Source organism: Saccopteryx leptura, chromosome 11 (genome assembly GCF_036850995.1).
Source record: "Saccopteryx leptura isolate mSacLep1 chromosome 11, mSacLep1_pri_phased_curated, whole genome shotgun sequence".
In the NCBI taxonomy this organism is placed as follows: Eukaryota; Metazoa; Chordata; class Mammalia; order Chiroptera; family Emballonuridae; genus Saccopteryx; species Saccopteryx leptura.
In genome coordinates, this window is record NC_089513.1 from 27,727,939 (window position 1) to 27,754,217 (window position 26,279).

Below are 26,279 nucleotides of genomic sequence, written 5' to 3' on the forward strand. Positions count from 1 at the left end.
CTGACGGCTCTAGATCGGTCATCCAAACAGAGAATCAACAAAGACATAGTGGCCTTAAACAAAACACTAGAGCACCTGGATATGATAGACATCTACAGGACATTTCATCCCAAAGTGACTGAGTATACATTTTTCTCCAGTGTACATGGATCATTCTCAAGAATTGACCATATGTTGGGCCACAAAAACAACATCAGCAAATTCAGAAAAATTGAAGTTGTACCAAGCATATTTTCTGATCATAAAGCCTTGAAACTAGAATTCAACTGCAAAAAAGAGGAAAAAAATCTCACAAAAATGTGGAAACTAAACAACATACTTTTAAAAAATGAATGGGTCAAAGAAGAAATAAGTGCAGAGATCAAAAGATATATACAGACTAATGAAAATGACAATACGACATATCAGAATCTATGGGATGCAGCAAAAGCAGTGATAAGAGGGAAGTTCATATCACTTCAGGCATATATGAACAAACAAGAGAGAGCCCAAGTAAAGCACTTAACTTCCCACCTTAAGGAACTAGAAAAAGAAGAACAAAGACAACCCAAAACCAGCCGAAGAAAGGAGATAATAAAAATCAGAGCAGAAATAAATGAATTAGAGAACAGAAAAACTATAGAAAAAATTAATAGAACAAGGAGCTGGTTCTTTGAAAAGATCAACAAAATTGACAAACCCTTGGCAAGACTTACCAAGGAAAAAAGAGAAAGAACTCATATAAACAAAATCCAAAATGAAAGAGGAGAAATCACCACGGACACCGTAGATATACAAAGAATTATTGTAGAATACTATGAAAAACTTTATGCTACTAAATTCAACAACCTAGAAGAAATGGATAAATTCCTAGAAAAATACAACCTTCCTAGACTGAGTCAAGAAGAAGCAGAAAGCCTAAACAGACCTATCAGTAGAGAAGAAATAGAAAAAACCATTAAAAACCTCCCCAAAAATAAAAGTCCAGGCCCTGACGGCTATACCAGCGAATTTTATCAAACATTCAAAGAAGACTTGGTTCCTATTCTACTCAAAGTCTTCCAAAAAATTGAAGAAGAAGCAATACTTCCAAACACATTTTACGAAGCCAACATAACCCTCATACCAAAACCAGGCAAGGATGGCACAAAAAAAGAAAACTACAGACCAATATCTCTAATGAATACAGATGCTAAAATACTAAACAAAATACTAGCAAATCGAATACAACAACATATTAAAAAAATAATACATCATGATCAAGTGGGATTCATCCCAGAATCTCAAGGATGGTTCAACATACGTAAAACGGTTAATGTAATACACCATATCAACAAAACAAAGAACAAAAACCACATGATCTTATCAATAGACGCAGAAAAGGCTTTCGATAAAATACAACACAATTTTATGTTTAAGACTCTCAAGAAAATGGGTATAGAAGGAAAATATCTCAACATGATAAAGGCCATATATGATAAACCATCAGCTAACATCATATTAAATGGCACTAAACTGAAGGCTTTCCCCCTTAAATCAGGAACAAGACAGGGTTGTCCACTCTCTCCACTCTTATTTAATGTGGTACTAGAGGTTCTAGCCAGAGCAATCAGACAAGACAAAGAAATAAAAGGCATCCATATCGGAAAAGAAGAAGTAAAGGTATCACTTTTTGCAGATGATATGATCCTATACATCGAAAACCCCAAAGAATCCACAAAAAGACTACTAGAAACAATAAGCCAATACAGTAAGGTCGCAGGATACAAAATTAACATACAGAAGTCAATAGCCTTTCTATATGCCAACAATGAAACAACTGAGAAGGAACTCAAAAGAATAATCCCCTTCACGGTTGCAACAAAAAAAATAAAATACTTAGGAATAAACATAACAAAGAATGTAAAGGACTTATATAATGAAAACTATAAACCATTGTTAAGGGAAATCGAAAAAGATATAATGAGATGGAAGAATATACCTTGTTCTTGGCTAGGAAGAATAAATATAATCAAGATGGCTATATTACCCAAAGCAATATACAAATTTAATGCAATTCCCATCAAACTTCCAATGACATTTTTTAAAGAAATAGAGCAAAAAATCATCAGATTTATATGGAACTATAAAAAACCCCGAATAGCCAAAGCAATCCTAAAGAAAAAGAATGAAGCTGGGGGCATTTCAATACCTGACTTCAAACTCTATTATACGGCCACGACAATCAAAACAGCATGGTATTGGCAGAAAAATAGACACTCAGACCAATGGAACAGAATAGAAAGTCCAGAAATAAAACCACATATATATAGTCAAATAATTTTTGATAAAGGGGCCAACAACACACAATGGAGAAAAGAAAGCCTCTTCAATAAATGGTGCTGGGAAAACTGGAAAGCCACATGCAAAAGAATGAAACTGGACTGCAGTCTCTCCCCCTGTACAAAAATTAACTCAAAATGGATCAAAGATCTAAACATAAGACCTGAAACAATTAAGTACATAGAAGAAGACATAGGTACTCAACTCAGGGACCTGGGTTTTAAAGAGCATTTTATGAATTTGACTCCAATGGCAAGAGAAGTGAAGGCAAAAATTAATGAATGGGACTACATCAGACTAAGAAGTTTTTGCTCAGCAAGAGAAACTGATAACAAAATAAACAGAAAGCCAACTAAATGGGAAATGATTTTTTCAAACGACAGCTCAGATAAGGGCCTAATATCCAAAATATACAAAGAACTCATAAAACTCAACAACAAACAAACAAACAATCCAATAAAAAAATGGGAAGAGGATATGAATAGACACTTCTCCCAGGAAGAAATACAAATGGCCAACAGATATATGAGAAGATGCTCATCTTCTTTAGCTATTAGAGAAATGCAAATCAAAACGGCAATGAGATACCACCTCACACCTGTTCGATTAGCTGTTATTAGCAAGTCAGGTAACAGCAAATGTTGGAGAGGCTGTGGAGAAAAAGGAACCCTCATACACTGTTGGTGGGAATGTAAAGTAGTACAACCATTATGGAAGAAAGTATGGTGGTTCCTCAAAAAACTGAAAATAGAACTAACTTATGACCCAGCAACCCCTCTACTGGGTATATATCCCAAAAACTCAGAAACATTGATACGTAAAGACACATGCAGCCCCATGTTTATTGCAGCATTGTTCACAGTGGCCAGGACATGGAAACAACCAAAAAGCCCATCAATAGATGACTGGATAAAGAAGATGTGGCACATATACACTATGGAATACTACTCAGCCATAAGAAATGATGACATCGGAACATTTACAGCAAAATGGTGGGATCTTGATAACATGATACGAAGCGAAATAAGTAAATCAGAAAAAACCAGGAACTGTATTATTCCATACGTAGGTGGGACATAATAGTGAAACTAAGAGACATTTATAAGAGTGTGGTGGTTACGGGGGGGAGGGGGAAATGGGAGAGGGATAGGGGGTGGGGAGGGGCACAAAGAAAACAAGATAGAAGGTGACAGAGGACAATCTGACTTTGGGTGGTGGGTATGCAACATAATTGAACGACAAGATAACCTGGACTTGTTATCTTTGAATATATGTATCCTGATTTATTGATGTCACCCCATTAAAAAAATAAAATTATATATTAAAAAAAAAAAAAAAAAAAAAAAAAAAATTAAAAAAGCATTCTCAAACTGTAGCCTGCATTCAGAATCACCTAGAACCCTCTCCAGAATTTCTAATTCAGCAGTTCTGGTACAGGGCTTCATAACAAGCCTTCAGGAGATCTACTGCTGCTGGCTTGGGACCAAACTATGAGCATATACCATCTTTTACTCTACAAGGACAACTAAGACTCCTTTCTTTGTGGAGGTTCTTCTGTCAGCCAAAGTATCAGTCCTTTCCTACCTGTGGTGGGAGAGCTACTGATATCTTTTGCCATCTCTAGCCATTTCTAGAAGAGACATTATGAAGGCTTTTCCTCTGCTGGATGTTTTCTTTACTAGCTCCTTTACAGATAGGTAGATAAACAGGGATCCAGGGCTTACCTAAGGTGTTGAAAAATCATAGGCAACTCTTGCTAGAAAAGTTGACACTTACGGTTGAACACTCAAGAACAAAAGGATTTTGAGAGAAAAGGAGAATCAGTGAGTGACCTAATAAAATCAATATTTTTTTGTCCATTGTAGCTTGTAGCACATTCTTCACCTCCACATGAAAGAAAAAAAGAAATAAGGAAAGAAAGAGAGAGAGAGAGAGAGAGAGAGAGAGAGAGAAAGAAAGAAAGAAAGAGAAAGAAAGAAAGAAAGAAAGAAATATAAAAGACCAATTAACACACTGGAAAGCACTTTGGAATTGCTTTCTAAACTTGGTGTAATGAAAACAAATGGATGTTTTGATTAAGTAGATATCATTAGGATGACATGTTATGATTTCAACCTCTGCTTTAATGATCTAATTAAGACCATGAAAAAGTCATTATGGACTCTCAGATCAAATAATTCATTTTACAGACTTACAGAAAAATACTATTTATTTGTTTAGGATAGGAAGGTGTCCTGAATGAATGAAGAAAAAATTCCATCCTTAGGATTTTACAACTACATTTCAAAGAGTGAAAATGTATAAGCAATGAAACCAGCAATGAAAAGTACAAGCTAATGCAAGGAAAAGGGCCTAGATCCTGGAGTCCTTTGACCTCCAACCACCCCTCAATGTAGCTTGTCCATCACAGAAGAAGAAAGAGTTGGGTGTAATTGGGGATGTCTATGATAACCATATCCCCATAGTTGTTTGGGAGTGTGAGTGTTAACATATCAAGGGAGTTAAGACAAAACATAGAGTTAGAAGCAGGCAAAGAAATTTTTTTTAAAAAGTGAATTGCCTATAGGAGATCAGGAAAAGCAGTGGTAAGAAACTAAGAGACAAGAAAATGGGAACTGTGATAGTTAACTTGATTTGTTGACTTGAGTGACCTATGTGATATCCAGAAAGCTGGTAAAACATTATTTCCTGATGTGTCTGTGAGAGTGTTTCTGGATGAGTTTAGTTTGAATCAGTAGACTGAGTTGAAAAGTTTCCATCACCAGTAAGGATGGACATTGTCCAATTCCTTGAAGGTCGGAATAGAATAAATTCTGGAGAACAAACTCATTTTCTTTTTTCTACTCTTAGACATTGAAGCTCCTGGTTCTCAGGCCTTTGGACCTGGGCTAACATTTACCGCTGGCATTCCTTGTTCCCAGGCTTTAACAGGGCATATAATGGGACTTCTCAACTTCCATAATTGAGTGAACCAATTCCCTAAATAAATAATGTATATGTATATATTCTATTGGTTCTGTTTCTCTGGAGAAACCAAAGTGTCAAACAAAAAGGGAGGGAATGGAAGGCACTAAAATTAAAGCATGGAGCATCCATTAGTGTCCTATGAAATTCCACATGTAATTTCTTGGAGATAGTGTTCCCCCCCAAAAGAGTTGAGTATCATTGAAACCTGTAGTTTAAGAACTCATTATATGCACAAGGTTATTGCATTTCTCTTGGCTTAAGTCTTCACTTCAATATCTGATGGTTTTGTAAAAGCAAACAAAACAACACCACCAACAACAACAAAAAAAGAAGACAAGAAACTTTTAGACTATTGGAAGCCTTAAGACCAATTCATCTAAAACATTAAACACGCCCTGGCCGGTTGGCTCAGCGGTAGAGCGTCGGCCTAGCGTGCGGAGGACCCGGGTTTGATTCCCGGCCAGGGCACACAGGAGAAGCGCCCATTTGCTTCTCCACCCCTCCACCGCGCTTTCCTCTCTGTCTCTCTCTTCCCCTTCCGCAGCCAAGGCTCCATTGGAGCAGAGATGGCCCGGGCGCTGGGGATGGCTCTGTGGCCTCTGCCTCAGGCGCTAGAGTGGCTCTGGTCGCAACATGGCGACACCCAGGATGGGCAGAGCATCGCCCCCTGGTGGGCAGAGCGTCGCCCCATGGTGGGCATGCCGGGTGGAGCCCGGTCGGGCGCATGCGGGAGTCTGTCTGACTGTCTCTCCCTGTTTCCAGCTTCAGAAAAATGAAAAAAAAAAAAAATGAAAAAACAAAACAAAACATTAAACACAAATTTTAATATTTCCCATGGCTTATCCAGTGTCAATGTGTCAATTGTCTTATATCAGGGAACACTGAAAGGGGTTAAAGCTAACTGTTGTTAGTCTTCTTTCCTCTCCTCTGAGCACAATAGTTGAAGACAGTCTATGTAACCCTGCATTGTCTTTTGGTTTGACTGTGTGAAGTGTTAGGATCTTAACCACACGAACAGGAATAATTAGAGATGAAGGTTGAATTGGGCAGGATAATGAATGGAACAATTTGTCTAAGGAAAACCAAGCAGTGATTTCAACATTCAGGAAAATGTTCATGGAAGATATGAGATGTAAATATGACTTGGAAAGATAGATGTTTAGATCTAGGTGAATGGAAGACAGGAAGTAATTCCAAGCAAATGAATAATAGTAAACTCAACAAGGCACCGTGACAAAATATTTAGCTAAGGTTCTTGTAGTAGGAACCCTTCAGGCATGGGAAATAATTTAAAAAGAATCTTGTTGGTCAACACTTAAAGTATTCCCTTCTGTATTAATAACTGAACACTTTACATTTGCCCAAGAGATTTTAAATAGAAGTTCTGTGTTTAAGAGAAATGACCACTTATTTAAAAGAATTATTTTGATTTATATAATACATTAATTTAAAACTTTATCTAATATAAACTCTAAGTAATAAGTAGCTTGTGATACTGATGGTTGGTGTCTGCATAGGGGAAACTTGTTTTTCATGATGTCCATTTCAAGAGGCTAATTCTTCTAGTATCATGGGTCCAATCAGTACCCATGTTTACCTATAAAAAAAAGCATTTGATACCCATAACAATCACAATGAAAAGATCCATTTATATGTGGGCTGTCACTATTTTATCGCTTCTATGAATTAATGCTACTCAGTTAACTCTTTGAAAAGACAAAAATGGGGGATTTGGGGAGGAGAGAAAAGGAGAGACAGAGAGACTGATGATGAGGTCATTTTGCTGGGCTCTGAAATCTTAGAAGGAAATTCAGAGGAGGCAGAATGAGGAGCAGAACAATGAGCAGTGTTCCAAATCTGGAATGAGCTTAGAATGTGGGATAATGAAAAGACTAGATTCTCTAAAGTTAGAAATATAGAGCATGACCTGGTAATGGAATGCTGCATCAATCAATATGAGTAGTCTGAAATTTATTTTATAGGTAATAGGAAAAACTTATATTTAAAGTGATATGTGGAAGTAGCACTTACTCTAAGAGTAGAATAATGTACTGCTTACTTCTCAGAGCAGAAACATGCTTCTCTTCATTATTCATTAGATTTTCTTAGAAAGTCATGCTTATTAAACATTCTTCCTTGGCTACCTTTTTATCCTTGGAAAAGAACTCTATCATCAGTAAATATTTTCATTTGGAATAAAATTGTTCAATTGATGGGAAGATGTTTCAATCATTTTGCTTACAATATTTTGGACATTTTGAGGCTTTAAAGCATTGAAGTATACTTTCACATATAACATGACACAATGTATTCTTGACCTTGCAATGTATACTTGATATTAAGCAACACAAACCCAAGTCATAATCATTTCCAAAAAGTGCATTTAAACACATTTGAAAATTCAATTAAATATTCCCATTGAAGCCCTGATTACCAGTTGCTATTTGGAGGCAGTAGGTCATCAGGCTTAGAACCTTAGATAGCAGCAATAACAAAAAACGAACAAACAAAAAAGGCAAAAAAAAAAGCACAATAAAAACAAAAATGCCTGACCAGGCAGTGGCACAGTGGATAGAACATCGGACTGGGATGCAGAGGACCCAGGTTCGAGATCCCGATGTCGCCATCTTGAGCACGGGTTCATCTGGTTTGAGCAAAGCTCACCAGCTTTGGCCCAGGTTCGCTGGCTTGAGCAAGGGGTCACTCAATCTGCTGTAGCCTCATAGTCAAGGCACATATGAGAAAGCAATCAATGAACAACTAAGGTGTCGCAACGAAAAACTGATGATTGATGCTTCTCATCTCTCTCTATTCTTGTCTGTCTGTCCCTGTCTATCCCTCTCTCTGACTCTCTCTCTGTTCCTGTAAAAAACAAAAACCAAAACAACAAAAAAGAAATTATACTGTATCTCCTCCGCATGTTCAATATTTAAATGAAAACAAATCAAAATTTAATTATCCACTTGTGTATATGATCCCTCTTTCAAGAAAAGTAAAAATGAAAGTGTAGCATAGATTATCTTATAAAATTACATAAAAGTAAATGCAATTAAATTTAAAGAAGACAACATTTTTAAAAAAAACATGATTATTGCTGGATGGAATAACAACAAAAAAAGAGATGTCTCTAATGTTTCATTTGGAAGAAAATATTTAATTTTCTAGAAAATCGTGGTTCAATGTTCACATAATCATAAATACTCATTCAAGAATTATTTTACCTTATTTATTTAAACATAAATGACATGCTATGTCAGACATCACACAAGGTGTGGGAATGTAAGGATATAATACCATTTATTAGAACTTTGACAAGTATGTAAACTCTGAATAATTAAACCCTATGGGCAGAAGTATTTACATTTTTAAATCAGTGACAAGAAAAATGAATAAATTGGATCTATGTATACATCCAATTTATATGCATATTTATATATGTATATGTGTATGTTTGTGTGTATAATATATATAAAATGGCAATTTTGTCCTTCATCTCTAGAGAAACAAGCAATTGAAATTTTATATTTTGTTTATACCACTATTTACTGAATAAGCTTGAGAAAGTAATTGACAGTGAGAGATACCTACCCAATACCTTGTTTCTTTGTAAACTAGCCATTTCAACCCATTAAATAGCCTTGTTTATAACATATTACCATTCTTTCTTGGCCATATCTTATTGGACATGGGACAACACCTGACATAAAGAAAGCTAACCCATGAATAGGCTAAGCCACTTAGCCACTTTTCTGGGAATATCTATTAGGTCCAAGAAATAGCTCAGTTAGCTATGGCAGTAGACTTACATGAATGATAAGAGTTGAGAATGAAGTAGTTGTATTTGGTTTATGGCAAAGTGTAAGGGATAATACAAACAGAAGAGACTAGGGTGGCATGATTTTACAAAACCAAATTTCTTTTTTTTTATAAATAATTTTTTATTAATTTTAATGGGGTTACATCAATAAATCAGGGTACATATATTCAAAAAAAAACATGTCCAGGTTATCTTATCATTCAATTATGTTGCATACCCATCACCCAAAGTCAGATTGTCCTCTGTCACCTTCTATCTAGTTTTCTTTGTGCCCCTCCCCCTTCCCCTCTCCCTCCTTCCCTTCTCCCCCCTCCGTAATCACCACACTCTTGTCCATGTCTCTTAGTCTCATTTTTATGCCCCACCAATGTATGGAATCATGCAGTTCTTGTTTTTTTCTGATTTACTTATTTCACTCCGTATAATGTTATCAAGGTCCCACCATTTTGTTGTAAATGATCCGATGTCATCATTTCTTATGGCTGAGTAGTATTCTATAGTGTATATGTGCCACATCTTCTTTATCCAGTCTTCTATTGAAGGGCTTTTTGGTTGTTTCCATGTCCTGGTCACTGTGAACAATGCTGCAATGAACATGGGGCTGCATGTGTCTTTACGTATCAATGTTTCTGAGTTTTGGGGGTATATACCCAGTAGAGGGATTGCTGGGTCATAGGTAGTTCTATTTTCAGTTTTTTGAGGAACCACCATATTTTCTTCCATAATGGTTGTACTACTTTACATTCCCACCAACAGTGAATGAGGGTTCCTTTTTCCCCACAGCCTCTACAACATTTGCTATTACCCGTCTTGTTGATAATAGCTAATCTAACAGGTGTGAGGTGGTATCTCATTGTAGTTTTGATTTGCATTTCTCTAATAACTAATGAAGATGAGCATCTTTTTATATATCTGTTGGCCATTTGTATTTCTTCCTGGGAGAAGTGTCTGTTTATGTCCTCTTTCCATTTTTTTTATTGGATTTTTTGTTTGTTTGTTGTTGAGTTTTATGAGTTCTTTGTATATTTTGGATATTAGGCCCTTATCTGAGCTGTTGTATGAAAATATCATTTCCCATTTAGTTGGCTGTCTGTTTATTTTGTTGTTAGTTTCTCTTGCTGAGCAAAAACTTCTTAGTCTGATGTAGTCCCATTCATTTATCTTTGCCTTCACTACTCTTACCATTAAGTCATTTGGTGCTTCAAGCATATAAGGAGAGGTAGTTAAGTATACTGTCAGTAGAAGAAGAATCTGGTGCGGAATACATTGTTACAATGTGAAGCATTGTTACCTGTAGTTATTAAGTGTTATTACTAAACTTAAGTGGACTGTAAAAATGCTTCTATGAATTTTTCCTTTTGGGAGGATGAATACAGTGAACTTTATTCATGGTGCATGACAAGGTAGGGCTCCCTAAGCTCCTCCCTTTTTTTAAGGGCTCTGGGATAAAAACTGTGGAAGTCAGGGGATTCTCAGTGTGTTGGGGGACTGATGGGGGCCAACACTTTCCAGTAGCTGAGGGCCTTTCTTCTTTTCACTAGGGCTGGTGGTCCAGGGGCATCTTGCTCCTTGGAAGGCATGTGGACCATAAGACATATCACCCAGTTGCTGTAGCGAAATTTATTGTCTCTTACCAGAAAGTGAGCTTGACAGGTGCTTTACCTTTTAATGAAGAATCCCTTATAATATCTCTTTAGGACCAAATTTCTTGGTTCACAATGTCATATTAGCAAACAAAGCTTTCAGACATGTACATGTGTGCCAAATAAGTTTTTTACTGCTTGAGTAGGAAAAAAAGAGAAATAAAATTACTCATAACAAACATTATTCTATATCTGGAATACTTATAGAGTGAAAAAATAGGTCTTGGCTTTCTAAAGAAGGAAATTGCTCTTAAGCAACTTCAGGGTTTAGAAATCCAGGTGTGTTGGATTTCCTTCACTTGGTATATGGTACTGCCTACCCCAGGGCCAAAAAATTTAAACTCAGATCATTTATTTTTCCACTTAAAGAGGAATGAGGGGCTGGTTTAAAAGCATACTGGGTAATAGGATAACTGGCTGGGTAATGATTCCAGTTCTTTCTGTGTCTGTGCTTAAGAGGTTGATTTTGATGAGCTTGCCAAAAAACATCGACACTTCTCTTCCTCCAAACATTTGTGGGCGATCCATTCCCCACCGCCACCAAAGACAGTATCTGTCTTCCTGCTAGCTGGCTAGAGAGCTAGTATGCCGGACTCTCACAGCTGTGGGCCACAGCTGACTATCCATCTTTAAAATGCACTCCATGCCTGTTGTTTTGGATTGAGGTAGCTTGGAAAAGTCACTTCTTAGGAAGAAAACTTTCTCTCAGGCCTAATCTTCTCATATTATATTTTTGCTTTTTCCTCAATTTTTGCAGATAAAAGGGGCATCAGATGAGGAATCCTCTTCATCAGTAATGACTTTCCCTTTGGAGGTTTTTTCTATCCATTTTTAGCAGCATGACTGAGTCCCATACTGAGAGTTTGGTGGGCACTCACCACCCTGAATAAAGGTTATTTTCCAAAGCCTGTTGGCAGCAAGACATTTTGAAAATTAGAGTGATCTCACATAAAAACTTTCCCTACTTTTGCTCACAAGAAAAATATGAAAGAATAGAAATTTACTTCTGCCAATAAGTAAAACCTAGGCAATCATTCATTTCATTTATTAATTGCTGGCCTGACCTGTGGTGGCATAGTGGATAAAGCATTGACCTGAAACGTTGAGGTTGCCTGTTCGACATGCTAGGGTTGCCTGGTCAAGGCACATATGAGAGTTGATGTTTTCTGTCTCCCTCCCCCTTTCTCTCTCTCTCCTCTCTAAAATGAATAAATAAAAATATTAAAAAATAATTTATTAATTGCTAACTGCTATTTTACATTCTATGTTATATTTAAGAAACATTTCAAATCCTTGTATTTTTAGAATATTAATGTAAATATAATAACAGACTTTTTAGCAAACTGTGTCTTAAGGCATCCAACCAAATAACAGATATGTATATGTGGATATATATAGATTATATATACACACAAATACATGTATACATACACATGCACATATACACATATAAAACATACAATAAATATTTATAGTCATATATTGTGCATCTGCATGCAGGCATATAAAGACACATGTATTTTATTAAGTAAGATACCACTGAAAGCTATAGTTGTATGCTTTATCTGAGAGTTTTATATAGATCCATAACTATCTCTGTACTGCATTTTTAGCATAGATAGGTGGATGCAGAGGGGGCAAACAGCAAGACTGTGATGTGATATTAAAGCCTTTAAGTATGAACAAGCTCATAGATTGACAAATGCATCAATTCACAATACTCTCAACTTGAGAAAATTAATGGATTACACCCAAGAAAGGCCAATTACTTCTCCACCCAACAAATGAACCTCTTTTGAGTCAAGAGTGCTTTTAATTTACCTAGTGAATATGGTTTATCTGGTTAATACCTCATATTATCTACAAATGGGTCACTTGTGTCTAGTGCACATTTATCAATAAAATAAAAAATGTAATAAGACTTGTAATAAAATAAGCATTTTATATTCTGATGTACCCTTTTTAATTAAAAGATCCATTAGATATAAATTACTTAGCATAGTCCTTAGCACAGAATAAGAGTGCAATGAATGTTACTGTTTTATTAATGTTATGAGATACCACCATAGCCATATCAAAAATGCCAAATCTGTGTGCTGCTTTCTATGTGTTAGGGAAAATTATAAGCTCAGAGGCACTCTGTAAAAACTGAGTATGCTCCATAGAGGAAATTGACTCTGTAAGAACCTAAATTCATCTTGGAGTGTAAACTTGGAAAAAGGCCCAATTATAGAGGACACAGTAACAGGCAACTGCATTGCTTTTTGATAGATATGCCTATAAATTACTAGTTCAAGAGATAGACTGATAGAAAATATTTTATAGTCATTGTCCTAATCTAACTAGTACCATTGCTTCAGTAGTTGAATCTTTAAAAATAAATGCCATGTTTTAATATATAAAATCTACTTTTGCTAATGAACCTACAATGTATTTACTTTATATTTTGGTATTTTGAGAGTTCATTTGACCTATTGCATTTTTTAAAATATTTGAGAAGTGCTGGCCTAAAGACTAGTGTGTGTGTAACACTGTGGTTACTGTAATAGAAATAAGTACACATAGGATATGACATCATAGAAATAAGTACACATAGGTTATGACATCAGAATTAGACAAAGCGAAAGTAGAGAGCTTATTTACCTCTATAATTTTGCATGGGTCAGGTAAATCAAGTGTGAATTGAAACATAAGAACATCTAAAGTTTATTATATGGATAAATGTATAAATATGAATATTTTTATTTTAAAAATCAATTGGATGTGTGCATCTGCTTAATATAATACTTTTGGGATTAGCTCTAGTAAATTTTCTAAGAAATTTTTTTATATTCATTAATTCATAATAATATTTTAAAATAATACATTATTGTTCTTCAGAAGAGCCCTGCAATATGTAGAACATTTATAATTAAATGAAATTTGGATGGGTAAGTGCTACTATAGACAATATACACAGTTAACCGAAGTTCACAGAGCAAGTTGCATTCACAAGACACCTGAAGAAGTGCTGAGAGTTGGAAAGGAGCAGCTTTCTCCCAGGGATGTCTTTCCATCAGAGTGAAGGGTTTTGCTTCGCTCCAACCCACACAGGCAATGCCTGATTAATGTACTCTTGTTTCCTTTCCAGTCACTTTTCCAGATCGCATCTGTCAAAAGCAGCCTTGGACAAAGCTCAGAAGGTAACGTGTATGCAAATCATTTTCTTTGGAGTAGAAAGAGAGAGGAGAGGTGTGGCTTGGGTGTCTCCTTTCTCAGAATGATAGCTCTATCTTGGTTTTGAGCTCTCCTCGGAATAGTGAGAAATAACTAAAAGAAAGCTTTTCCCCTCTTCGGTTGACCTACAAAAACAGTCACAGCAAAGTCCCAGTGAAAGGAGTGTCCTTTTCCTTTTGACTGATAAGAATTCACGATATTGCCTGACCAGACAGTGGTGCAGTGGATAGAGCATCAGACTGGGATGTGGAGGACCTAGGTTCGAGACCCCGAGGTCGCTGGCTTGAGCGTGGGCTCATCTGGTTTGAGCAAAGGCACACCAGCTTGGACCCAAGGTCTCTGGCTTAAGAGAGGGGGTTACTCGGTCTGCTGAAGGCCCACAGTCAAGGCACATATGAGAGAGCAATCAATGAACAACTAAGTTGTCACAACGAAAAACTGATGATTGATGCTTCTCATCTCTCTCCAGTCCTGTCTGTCTGTCCCTCTCTCTCTGACTCTGTCTCTGTAAAAAAAAAAAAATCACAATATTTTCAGAATAAGCAGTGATTCTTAATTGTCTTTGTTAAGAGTATGATGAATGTGCATAGAGCAATAAGGAGAAGGATAAACAGAGGATACAGGGCCACAGGGACATTCTTAGGAGAGAAATGGGCTGTCATTTGAGGAAGAGGAAAATGGTTACAAAGGGCCTTCTCTCCAGATAATGATCCTCCTTTAGTATGTTGATAAACTTTACTATAAGAGAGCTGCTTTGCCGCTTAGCAATTTTTCCTATAATCATCTTTAATGGAACAGCTGATCCCTACAGTTTCTGCAGGTATTATCAAAGTGGAGATTGAATTACTTTTATACTACCACCAAATGTTAAGAGAAAATAAAAGAAAGAATTCAAAAACTTTATTTTGAACATCATTTTATTTCCTTATGCCTGTTTAGAATAGTAACAACTTCTTTTAATTCTGTTTAAACTGCCTATCTACAAATATACTAAGTATAAGATTTAAACACTTAGAAAGAATTGGAAGATGCCATTGAGCGGAGCTGCACTCATTATCTAACCAAAAGAAAAAAACTTTTGAAGAAAAAAAATTCACAAATAGCAAGACTTTGAAAAATATACTTGTTATCTTTTCCACTCCGGTGATTTTAGACTTCCCTACCAAATTGAAACACCATTTTCTGAACAATAAAATAATACATTTTTGACATCACAAAAGAATGCTTTTAAGGCATAAAAAAATGCATTTCCCTTATGTAATCAAAAAACAAAAACCCTATAAATTATCATGCAATGAACAGTCCAATTCCTCTATTGAATGTATTTAAACGATACGTGCTGCTTAAGCTGAGTCATTTATGTTAATTGTCTAATGAAAGCTATTTGAATCTGGTTTAACCCACATTAAATGCCCTAGTGGTGGCCCTTAACTAAAAAGAGAAGGAAAAAATTAATCCTAGCCTTTGTTTCCTTATATATTTTAATAAATGTTGCTGCATGTTTCTAATACATTTATGTCTCATACAGAATGCCAAATGATTTGATTCCTTCCATGAAAAAGCCAAGAACAAATTTACACATTAAAATATAAAGCAATTCAACAATTGAATCAGTGTTTTTCAAAAGATGATGTGTTTTCTCTTTTTTAATCATGTCATAGTCATTTCAGCTTTATATATTAGTTGGCTTTGCTAAAAGTTGTAGATTCTCTTTCTATCTCTCTCTTTTAACTTTGTTACCTTCTGTATTGCTGGGAATATTTTAGGGCAATCTCTACCTCTTCAACTTAATAATTTGCAGCTTGATAGGGACAGCTGCTAGATTTTGCTATGAAACCTTTTTACATAAAGAAAAATAAAATGAAAATGAGGAGAAGGCCCCACAATATTATTAGCAGGGATGCACCTAAATAACAAAACACCACCAGACATAGCATCAGTCCATGAGTTAGTCATTTCTGGAATATATTTAAATTGGGATAAATTAAAAGATATTGACAACCATAAATATTAAAAGGAAAATAAAATAAAGAGGTTGTGCTTATGGATGATACTATATCCAGCTTACTATATAGTTGCCAGCACTCTGGTTTAAGAAAAGTGAACAGAAGGACAACTATAAAGTAGATTCAGCTTCCATACTTAAGGTGTAATTGTCATTGGGAAACAAAAGTGCAGCCAGCCCCATTGATTATAGTTTAATAAGTCTTCTGGAATAGAAAATTTAGCAGGAGGCTCCTTTCCATGATAGATATTTGCTGCTTAATAAAGTGGTAAAAGTAAAAATGAATCATTCAATAAAAAAGATATGTAAAAGGAAAGCAAGTAGAAAAAATAAGGATCAAGCTTATGGGCTCTGTGGTGTCACAGATATTTTAAGAATCTAGGTCACATACTTGTCTTTTATTATTTTATTTTATTTTATTTTTATTTTTTATCTTTTTGTGACAGAGACAGAGAGAGGGAAAGATAGGGACAGACAGGCAGGAAGGGAGAGAGATGAGAAGCACCTTCATTGATTGTTTCTCATATGTGCCTTGACCGGGTGGCTAAAGCAGACTGATTGACCCCTTGCTCAAACCAGATGAGCCAACGCTCAAGCTGGAGATCTCGGGGTTTTGAACCTGGATCCTCCACCGTCCAGTCCGATGTCTTATCCACTGCACCACTGCACCACTGCCTGATCAGGCATACTTGTTTTTTGTTTTTTTTTTGGTAACACTATCTAACCATGAAGATCTCTTCCAGCATAAGACTTTATGTGGGAGAAGAGCAGTTACACTCTTTGCTGGATGTCAAGTGAAGACTAAAGACCTTCCTTGAATTAAGCTTTAATCTTTCTATAGGAGTAGAAATCTTGGCTTAGAGATCCACAGTTCCAACCATATGGAATGATGATATCCTTCAAAATGACAACTAGGACATAACCTTTCTTTCTCCACTCTAGAAACATTGTTCCTGTCTATTATTTTGGGGTTTTTTTTTTTTGTGGTCTAGGAAATTTGCTTGGTTTTTAGACTTACTTTAATGTTCCAGTATACCTATTTCAACAACAATTTAGGTGACTCTGGAGCAGATGATATTTCTCATTCCCCTTGCTTACTCATTCTTTTGTCAACATAATTTACATAATCTGTACATTATTTCTTTCACTAGTCCTCAAGTATCCCCAGTTTTTATATCTGAATTTACAGATTAAATGTAGTAGGTATTTAAGAGAATTCTATTGCACCAGAAGGTCCATTACCTCTTGTTTTATGTGTAAACGCAGTCTATTTTTAGTAGTAGTAGAGTAGATATTCCTTACCAGTAGTTTTACTTTCCATGGTTTGTTATTCACAGCCAATGATGGTCCAAAAATATTAAATGGAAATTTCTAGAAACAATTTGTAGTTTAAATTCTATGCCATTCTGTGTAGTATGAATAACCTATTGCCATCCTACACCATTCCACTTCGGACATAAATTATCCTTTTGTCCAGCATATCAATGATGTATATACTACCTGCCTGTTTGTCACTTAGTAGCCATCATGAATGCAGATCAATTGTTGTGGTTATTACTGTGCTGTGTTCAGGTAATCCTTATTTTACTTAACATTGGGCTCAAAGTGTAAGAATAGTGATGCTGGCAATTTAGATATGTCAAAGGAAATCCATAAAGTGCTTTCTCTATGTGAGAAGGAAAAAAATAGAATATATAAGATTCAGCATTATCCTTGGTTTCAGGCATCCACCAGGTGTCTTGGAACATATTCGCCTCAGACAAAGGGAGTCTGTGGTATAAGAGAGTAATTCTTCTCCCTATGAAATACTAGAACTAAAATAGAGTACTTTAAAAAAAATACTAGAATGGAAGTATAGGAAATTAATCAGTGACATTGAACATAGACTAATATGCTCTTTTCTCTTGGGATTAATGGCTTGCTGGTATAAAAACACAACACTAATACTTTGACTACCACTCACTGTACATGTATTATCTCTGTGAAGAGCATGAGCTCTGAAGCTCACCACCTGGGTAGGAATCCTCACTCTGCCACTTAGTGGCCTTCAGTTATTTATCTCCTGTGTGTCTTATGTTTTATTCACAGTGTGGATTTGTGTGTGCATGTGTATAAAAATTATAATACAGACCTCATAGGGGTTTTTTTTTGAATATTAAATACTGTGATATGGACTGTTCAAAGAGATCATTTCTGGACATACACTCCTTGCTTCTCGTATCTCTTTTCATTTGTAGAAAGTTCATAATTGTGATGTGTTACTTGAAAATAATCATATTATTTCAAATAAAAAAAATAAAGAACACCAAGTTAATGCCAGTTGATATGACAAGCCCTTTTAAGGAATTTTCATAGAATCTTTATAAAAATCCTATGAGATAAATACTAATAATTATGGACACCAATAATGAGGAAATAAAATTATAGAGATGTTAGATGTTCAAGGTCATTCATACAGCTAGTGCATAGGAAAGTGAGACAGCATAAATTGTTTAACCTCTCTTTCATATCGGTATGACATGATAAAATGATATGATCAAAGGTTTGCACATACAAGAAAATACATGGAGTGGCCAGTAATTTTAAGGTAGTGGCAAGAAAGTCTACAAGTATAGAAAACAATGGAAAGGGCTTTATTCCCACCCATTCCCCAATTTCCCTGACCTTAATAAATCACTTGATCTCTCAAAGCCTCTGTTTCTCTTATGAAAAGCCATGTATTTTCAAAGTTTACTTCAGATCTAAAATTATGTCATTTTAAAAATACTTTCTTAGCTATCCCTTGTTTATATAAACTGTATTTTAATTTCTTATACAAGATTCATAGGAATTAGCAAGAAGACTTTAGAAAAAGTTATCAAGATAGAATTTGATTAATTGGGCCATGATTTTTAATAACAAATACAATCATGGATAATTTAATAGTGTAACTATATAACTCTGTCTTTAAACAGTTACAGCATTAAAAATTCCCTCAAATTAAATATATGTAAATAATTTGAATAAATTATACCAGTATATAAAGTGTGTTCTCTTTTTTCTAGTTATAGCATATATTGACCCTCAATAGTATTATTAGTTTCCTTATAATTCAGTTTTAGGACCCATCTGCTCCAACCTAGACATACTCTTTTATGTTTGAAATCCTATCAGGCACAAATAGCTATATCTTTAAAAGGAACTACTACCTTATTCAGCTTCAATGTGAATAAAACACAAATCAGAAAGTGAGGAAGTTAAAATTATACATGCGTATCAATCAGTTCACTACTGATTAAAACCATGCACTCATCTGAAACTTTGTGATATGTATCATTTTGACTAAAGAATAGACTATCCACCAATTCTATTTGTTTGCTTATTTTGTATTCAGTTTACAACAAGAATGGGGAAGGAATGAAACAAATATCAAAGACAATAAAATCAACAATTTTCCACACACAGTTCAAAAGGAAAAGCAACTTCAAACAGATTGAAAAGTGACAGCAAAGAATTTCAATATACTGATTCTTCCCTTTCTTTCTCTATCTCTCTGTTTTCAAGAATGCTCCTTCTAACTTTCTGCAACTAAAGCAAAAACAATCACCTAGGAATTCATGAACACTAACAGGATAATTCCATGGTCAGAGGGGATTTTGATTTTTCAGGTAGATAGGCAGACAGAAATAAACATAAATAATAAAGGAAAATAGTTTATGGAGTTATAGTTCCTTCTCGCCACTCAATCACTCACTTGTGACTCAACTTGGGTAAGGCAGAAGTTTCTTCAGCAATAAATGAATTCCTAATTACTCCATTCCACTTTAGATGTTACTATACATCTTAAATGAAGTTGTATATATGAATAATTTGGAGTACTTGAACTTTATAATTTTCATTGTTAGCTTTAGAAATTGTGTAAATCCCATTTATGTAATAGCACTCAAACAATGGTATATATAATAACAAAATGCTCTATTAATGTAACAGAAACTTTGGATTAGGAGAAAGTAAATATGTTACCTTCAGTTTCTCAGTAAATATGTTACCTTCAGTTTCACAGTTTTCTTCTGTGAAATGATATATAAAGTAGAGTACCTCAGTGATTTGTTCATCCTCCAGTCTGAACATTCGGGAAGAGACCAGGGACCAGCTGCAGCATCCTAGTGAGCCACTGGGAGACAATCATCAAATCATAAACTAATGGTTCTAAAAATTTCTTCAGATCATGAATCTCTATCTTTTCCTTCCTTCCTTTCTTCCTTCCTTCCTTCCTTCCTTCCTTCTTTCCTTCCTTCCTTCCTTCCTTCCTTCCTTCCTTCCTTCCTTCCTTCCTTCCTTCCTTCCTTCCTTCTTTCTCTTTCTTTCTTTCTTTCTTTCTTTCTTTCTTTCTTTCTTTCTTTCTTTCTTTCTTTCCTCTACTTTCTTTCTTTCCTTCCTTCCTTCCTTCCTTCCTTCCTTCCTTCCTTCCTTCCTTCCTTCCTTCCTTCCTTCCTTCCTTCCTTCCTCCCTTATTTCCTTCCTTCCTTTCTTCTTCCTTTTTTCCTTCCTTCTTTCCCTTCCTTTCCCCTTCCTTTATTGCTTCCTTCCTTCCTTCCTTTTTACCTTCCTTCCCTCCATTTTTTTTTTAGAAAAAAAATTATGGTAACCAGTCTTCAAATACTTATTTCTTTATGGGAAGGAAATTCAATTCACCTGAATAATCTCTGAATTCATCTTGAATGGGACAATATTGCAAAATAATCACCAGTGATACTAACATGAAAAGTATAAACCTTTGAACAGACATTATCATCTTGTAATAGAAAAACCAGCTGATACCACTTGAAGAAACATAATGTATACTTTAAAAACTAATGTATAATAATTTTTTTCAAATTTGTATTTATGTAAAATTTGCATCCTGTTTGTATTTTGTAAAACATTACCAATGTTTATTTTGAATAATGCTTTTTTCATATACTGCTAGTCATAAAATGTCACAAATCAGTATTTTACTTAGGAATATGACTCAGGAGTTGGAGATGCAAGAAAAAAAATCTTAACATCAATTTAGAAGTAAAATTGAAAATAATCTTAATCTTACATTTGGTGGTGTTTTTCTACCTGTTTAACAAAGTTACTTTTAGAAATTTAAGTGAAAAATAAAACATTATTTCTTCTGATAAAAACCAATATATATATTATTATATATAATGTACATGATCAAAAAGCAGAATAAAAACAAATCACCTCAAATCTCATCATATAGAAATAAACACAAACATTTTGTGTATACAACATTCTAGGAGTTTTTCTACAATTTTTATTTATTAAATACATTTTAAAATGTTAATTTACTTTTATTAAGATATAATTGACATAAAACATATTAGTTTCAGCTATACTACATTATGATTTAATATATATATATATTGCAAAATGATCACTAAAATAAGTCATTAAAATTTATCACATAAATAACATACTTTATGTGTTCAGACATTTTAGATCTAGTTTCTCAACCACTTTTAATTATACGCTATGAAATTATTAACTATATAGTCTATACATTACATTTTTAGAACTTATTTATTTTATAAGTAGAAATGCATACCCTTTGTCCACCTTGACCCATTTTGTCTACCATCTCTACTCTTGAAACCACCAATCCATTCTTAAATTTTATTTATTTATTTATTTTTTACAGAGACAGAGAGTGAGTCAGAGAGAGGGATAGACAGGGACAGACAGACAGTAACAGAGAGAGATGAGAAGCATCAATCATCAGTTCCTCATTGCGCGTTGCAACACCTTAGTTGTTCATTGATTGCTTTCTCACATGTGCCTTGACGGCGGGCCTTCAGCAGGCTGAGCAACCCCTTGCTGGAGCCAGCGACCTTGGGTCCAAGCTGGTGAGCCTCGCTCAAACCAGATGAGCCCGCACTCAAGCTGGCGACCTCGGGGTCTCGAACCTGGGTCCTTCCGCATCCCAGTCCGACGCTCTATCCACTGCGCCACCACCAGGTCAGGCCCAATCCATTCTTTATAGCTATGAGTTTAGGCTTTTGTTTTTAGATTCCACATATATGTGTGATTACACAGTGTATGTCTATAACATTTTACTAAAATTAATGCTCTCAAGTTCCTTTCAAGTTGACACAAATGTCAGGACTTCTTTCTTTTTAATGGCTAAATAACATTCCATTGTGTTTATTTGTATGTGTGTATGTGTGTGTGTGTGTGTGCGCGCGCATATGCACATACACACACAACTTCATTAACCATTTGTCCAGTGTTGGGCACTTTTGGTACTTTTGTCTTTGCCACTGTAAATCACACTGCAGTTAACACTGAAGGTGCAGATAACTTAGCAAGATAGTGAGACTTTGTTTCTTTTTAATAAATCCCAAGAAGTAAACTTTCTGGATTATATGGTGCTTTTAGTTTTAATTTTTTTAGTAACTTTCATATTGTTTTTTATAGTAGCTGCACCAATTTGCAATTTCAGCAATAGTGCACAAAGGTCCCTTTTCCTCCCTGCCCTCACTTGCTTTGCCAGGTAGAGTACTCTTCATTGGCATTTTTTTTCATTTTAGCATTTTTAATATATTGTGTTACTCCCTCCTGGCCTGCAAAGTTTCTCCTGAGAAATTTGCTGGTGTTCCATTGTAAGTAAACAGGTTGTTTTCCTCTTACTGCTTTTAAAATTCTCTCCTTGTCTTTAACTTTTGACAATTGTGATGTATCTTGTGTGAGTCTATTTAGTTCATCTTATTTGACATTCTCTCTAGGATTCCAGGATCTAAATGTTTGTTTCCTTCTCCAATTTAGGGAAGTTTTTAGTCATTATTTTTTTCTGTAAAAAAGTTTTCCAGGAAACTCTCTCTCTCTCTTCAGTTTATGGGACCTTTATCATGTGACTAATATTTCAGAGTTTTGAGATACTTATGTTTCACTTTGAAGACTGAAGCCTCCTAATTTATATTTCTTCATTTTCTTATACAGAATGTTAGAGATGTTGATTCTCCCTTCCTCACTAGAATCAGGCAACCCATGTTCCCTGCCAAAAATATGTCCACCAGTCAGATCCTGCTCTGTAATTCCTAAGCAGTGTTTATTATTGTCTTTAGAATACATGGAAATGGTTGAAGCTTATTCTAATAAACATCAAAATCCTATTCCATGCTAGTCAATCTTAGAATTCTTCAGTGTTTGCCTAATTGCATCTTTCTCATTCTTCAAATCTCATCTTTTTTTTCTCATCTCAGAGGTCAATCATATTATTGTAATAGAAGGTGGGTTCTTTGCAACTATGCCTTTGAGCACTTACACTTTTTTTAATCTAGTACTTATCAACACTTACTTGTGTGAGTATATTTGTTGTTTACTCCTGATAAGACTATAATTTCTAGAGAGCAGTCCTACAATCTTGTCTTATGTCAGTACCTGAATCTAGTTATTGGATAAAGGAATTAATGTGGATCTATTGCCTATAGGGAAAACATGCAGACTAGAATCATTAATTCATCATGGTATAACTAACCTAAAAACAAACACTCTCAAAGATTATGGTTTTCTACCAATTAAATAATATTTCTCTTAGCAAAATGGAGCATGCTCCTAAAATTCTATGTAGGAGATGTGAATAGACTAAGAGTGAGTTTGATAAATTAATGGCATAAAATGCAAGAAAATAAGATGATTTGATGATCTTGTAACATTTGTGATTGCATACTGAAGAACAACCATTCTCCCTCTGATCTAACTTTGAAGATGGGGAATTGGGCTAGGGGCCAAGGGGGATAACTTTATAACTGATGTGAATGTGAGAATCACTGTGCTAAATCAAAGAGAAGAAGTCAAAATCAAAAAATTTTATTAACACAGCATAAAGTAACTATGAATTTTTAAAAAGGTTTAACTAAGACTCAAATGTGGTACCATTTCACCAAACTAGGATTATAGAATAAAGCTCAAGAATGAATTTACTTGAATGCAGTGCTCCAGTTTAGCAAATAAAAAACCATAATACTGGATTTAAAGTATTTACTCTAAAAGGGTCTAGTATTTGCAAAGCAAATAGCTATATTATAATATAATGAATACGTTGTTAATGTTGTGATGTATAAAGATGAGTAACATGTACTTCTAGAGGACACTTATCTATCTTCCTTATTAGCAACCTTGACTTTGCTTAGCTTTTGTATAATGTCATAAGAACTGCAAAGGATAGTGGTTCTTTTAGTAGACAATATGTATTTGCGGCTATATGTCACTTTCTTTTAGCTAGATACAGAATTCAATTTTCAGCACTTTAAATATGTCTTTAAGCATTTGGTGTCATCTATTACATTTTGACATCCATGGATTCTGATGAGAAAACAGCTAGTAATTGCATTGAGAATCTCTTGCATGTGATCAATTTTCTTTTACAGCTTTCAAGATTCTTTATTTGTGTCTTTATATACTTTGTCTTTTAAAACTTTGATTAGGATGTGACTAGGTATGAACATTATGATGGTTAATTTTAAGTGTCAGCTTGATTGGGCCATGGAATGCCCAGACATTTGATCAAACATCATTCTGGATGTGTCTGTGAATTGCTTCTTTTTTTTATGAGATTAACATTTGAATGAGAGATTAAGTAAAGCAAAATTATCTTATTTTTTGTGGGTAGTTCTCATGCAATCAATTGAGAACCCAAACAGAACAAAATAATTGAGTAGGGAGGAACTTCTGCCTGACTGATTGAGCTGGGACATCAGTCTTCTGTACTTGGACTGAAACTACACCATTGATTCACCTGGGTTTCTAGCTTGCTGACTGTAGATATGGGGACTTCTCAGGTTCCATGTCACATGAGCCAATTCCATATATATATATATATATATATATATATATATATATATATATATATATATATATATATGAAGAGAGAGAGAGATTTATATGTCCCCAAAATTTATACACTAAATATTAATTCATAAGGTAGCAATGAAATGAATAGGCGATGGGACCAGTGGTGGGATTCAGCTGGTTCACACCAGTTTGGCAGAACTGATACCAAATTTTTTGTTGAGTTTGGCAAGTTGGTTGTTAAAGTGACACTTGTAATCAGGGTCCTCTTTAAGGTGGGCACCTGGGCATCGGCCCAATGTGGAAATCACAAATTTACATTCCTTACTCTTTTTTAACATTCATCTGTGCAACAATATATTCTAAGTACCCGTAGTAATGGTAGTAATGTCCATTTTGTCCATTGGTGAAAAAAATTGCAAGTGAGGATGCCAGTCAAGAAGCAATTTGGAAATATCTTAAATAACAATTATATTGTTTTTTGTCAGGTATTACTTAATATTTTTTCATTAATATTTTAAAACTCTTTCTTATAATCTAGTTTTGTGTATGTCTTTTATTGTTCTTATTTAAGTATTAAATGCATGAAATAATAAAATACCTTTTAGTATATCAGTTTTTTATACTTAAAACAGTCATTAGGGCAAAGAAATGGTTGTTAAATTATTTGAATCCCACCACTGGGTTGTACCTTCAGGAGGTGATTAGGCCATTAGGTAGGACCCTCATTAATGAGATCAATGTCCTCATAAAAGAATCTCTGGAGCCTGACCAGGTGGTGGCACAGTGGATAGAACGTCGGACTGGGATGCAGAGGACCCATGTTTGAGACCCTGAGGTCGCCAGCTTGAGTGTGGGCTCATCTGGTTTGAGCAAAGCTCACCAGCTTGGACCCAAGGTCACTGGTTTCAGCAAGGGGTTACTCGGTCTGCTGCAGACCCACGGTTGGGGCACATATGAGAGAGCAATCAATGAACAACTAAGATGTTGCAATGAAAAACTGATGATTGATGTTTCTCATTTCTCTCTGTCCCTGTCTGTCTGTTCCTATCTAACCCTCTCTCTGACTCTCTATCTCTGTAAAAAAAAAATCTCTGGAGAAATCCCTCACACTCCTCCACCACCTAAGAACACAGAGGAGGTACTATCTATGAACCACGAAGTGGGTTCTCACCGGCCATCCCACTGGAACTGCTGGCACTATGAACCTCCAGAAGTGTGAAAAACAAGTTTCTGTTGTTTATAAACTATCCAGTCTGTGGTATTTCATTATAGCAGTCTAAATGGACCTGAAATTGGTACCTTGACCTGGAGGTGCTGCTATAACAAACACCTTAGTGTGAGTGGAAGGGGTTTTAGAACTGAGTAATGTGTAACAGATAAAAGAGTTTAAAGGTGCATGTTAGGAAAAGCCCTCTTGTTGTGAATGAACCTTTAAAGACAATTCTGGCAAAGATCCAGCAGAACAAGAGAGCCTCCTTCAATTTTCTTAGAGAAAACCTATGTGGTCATG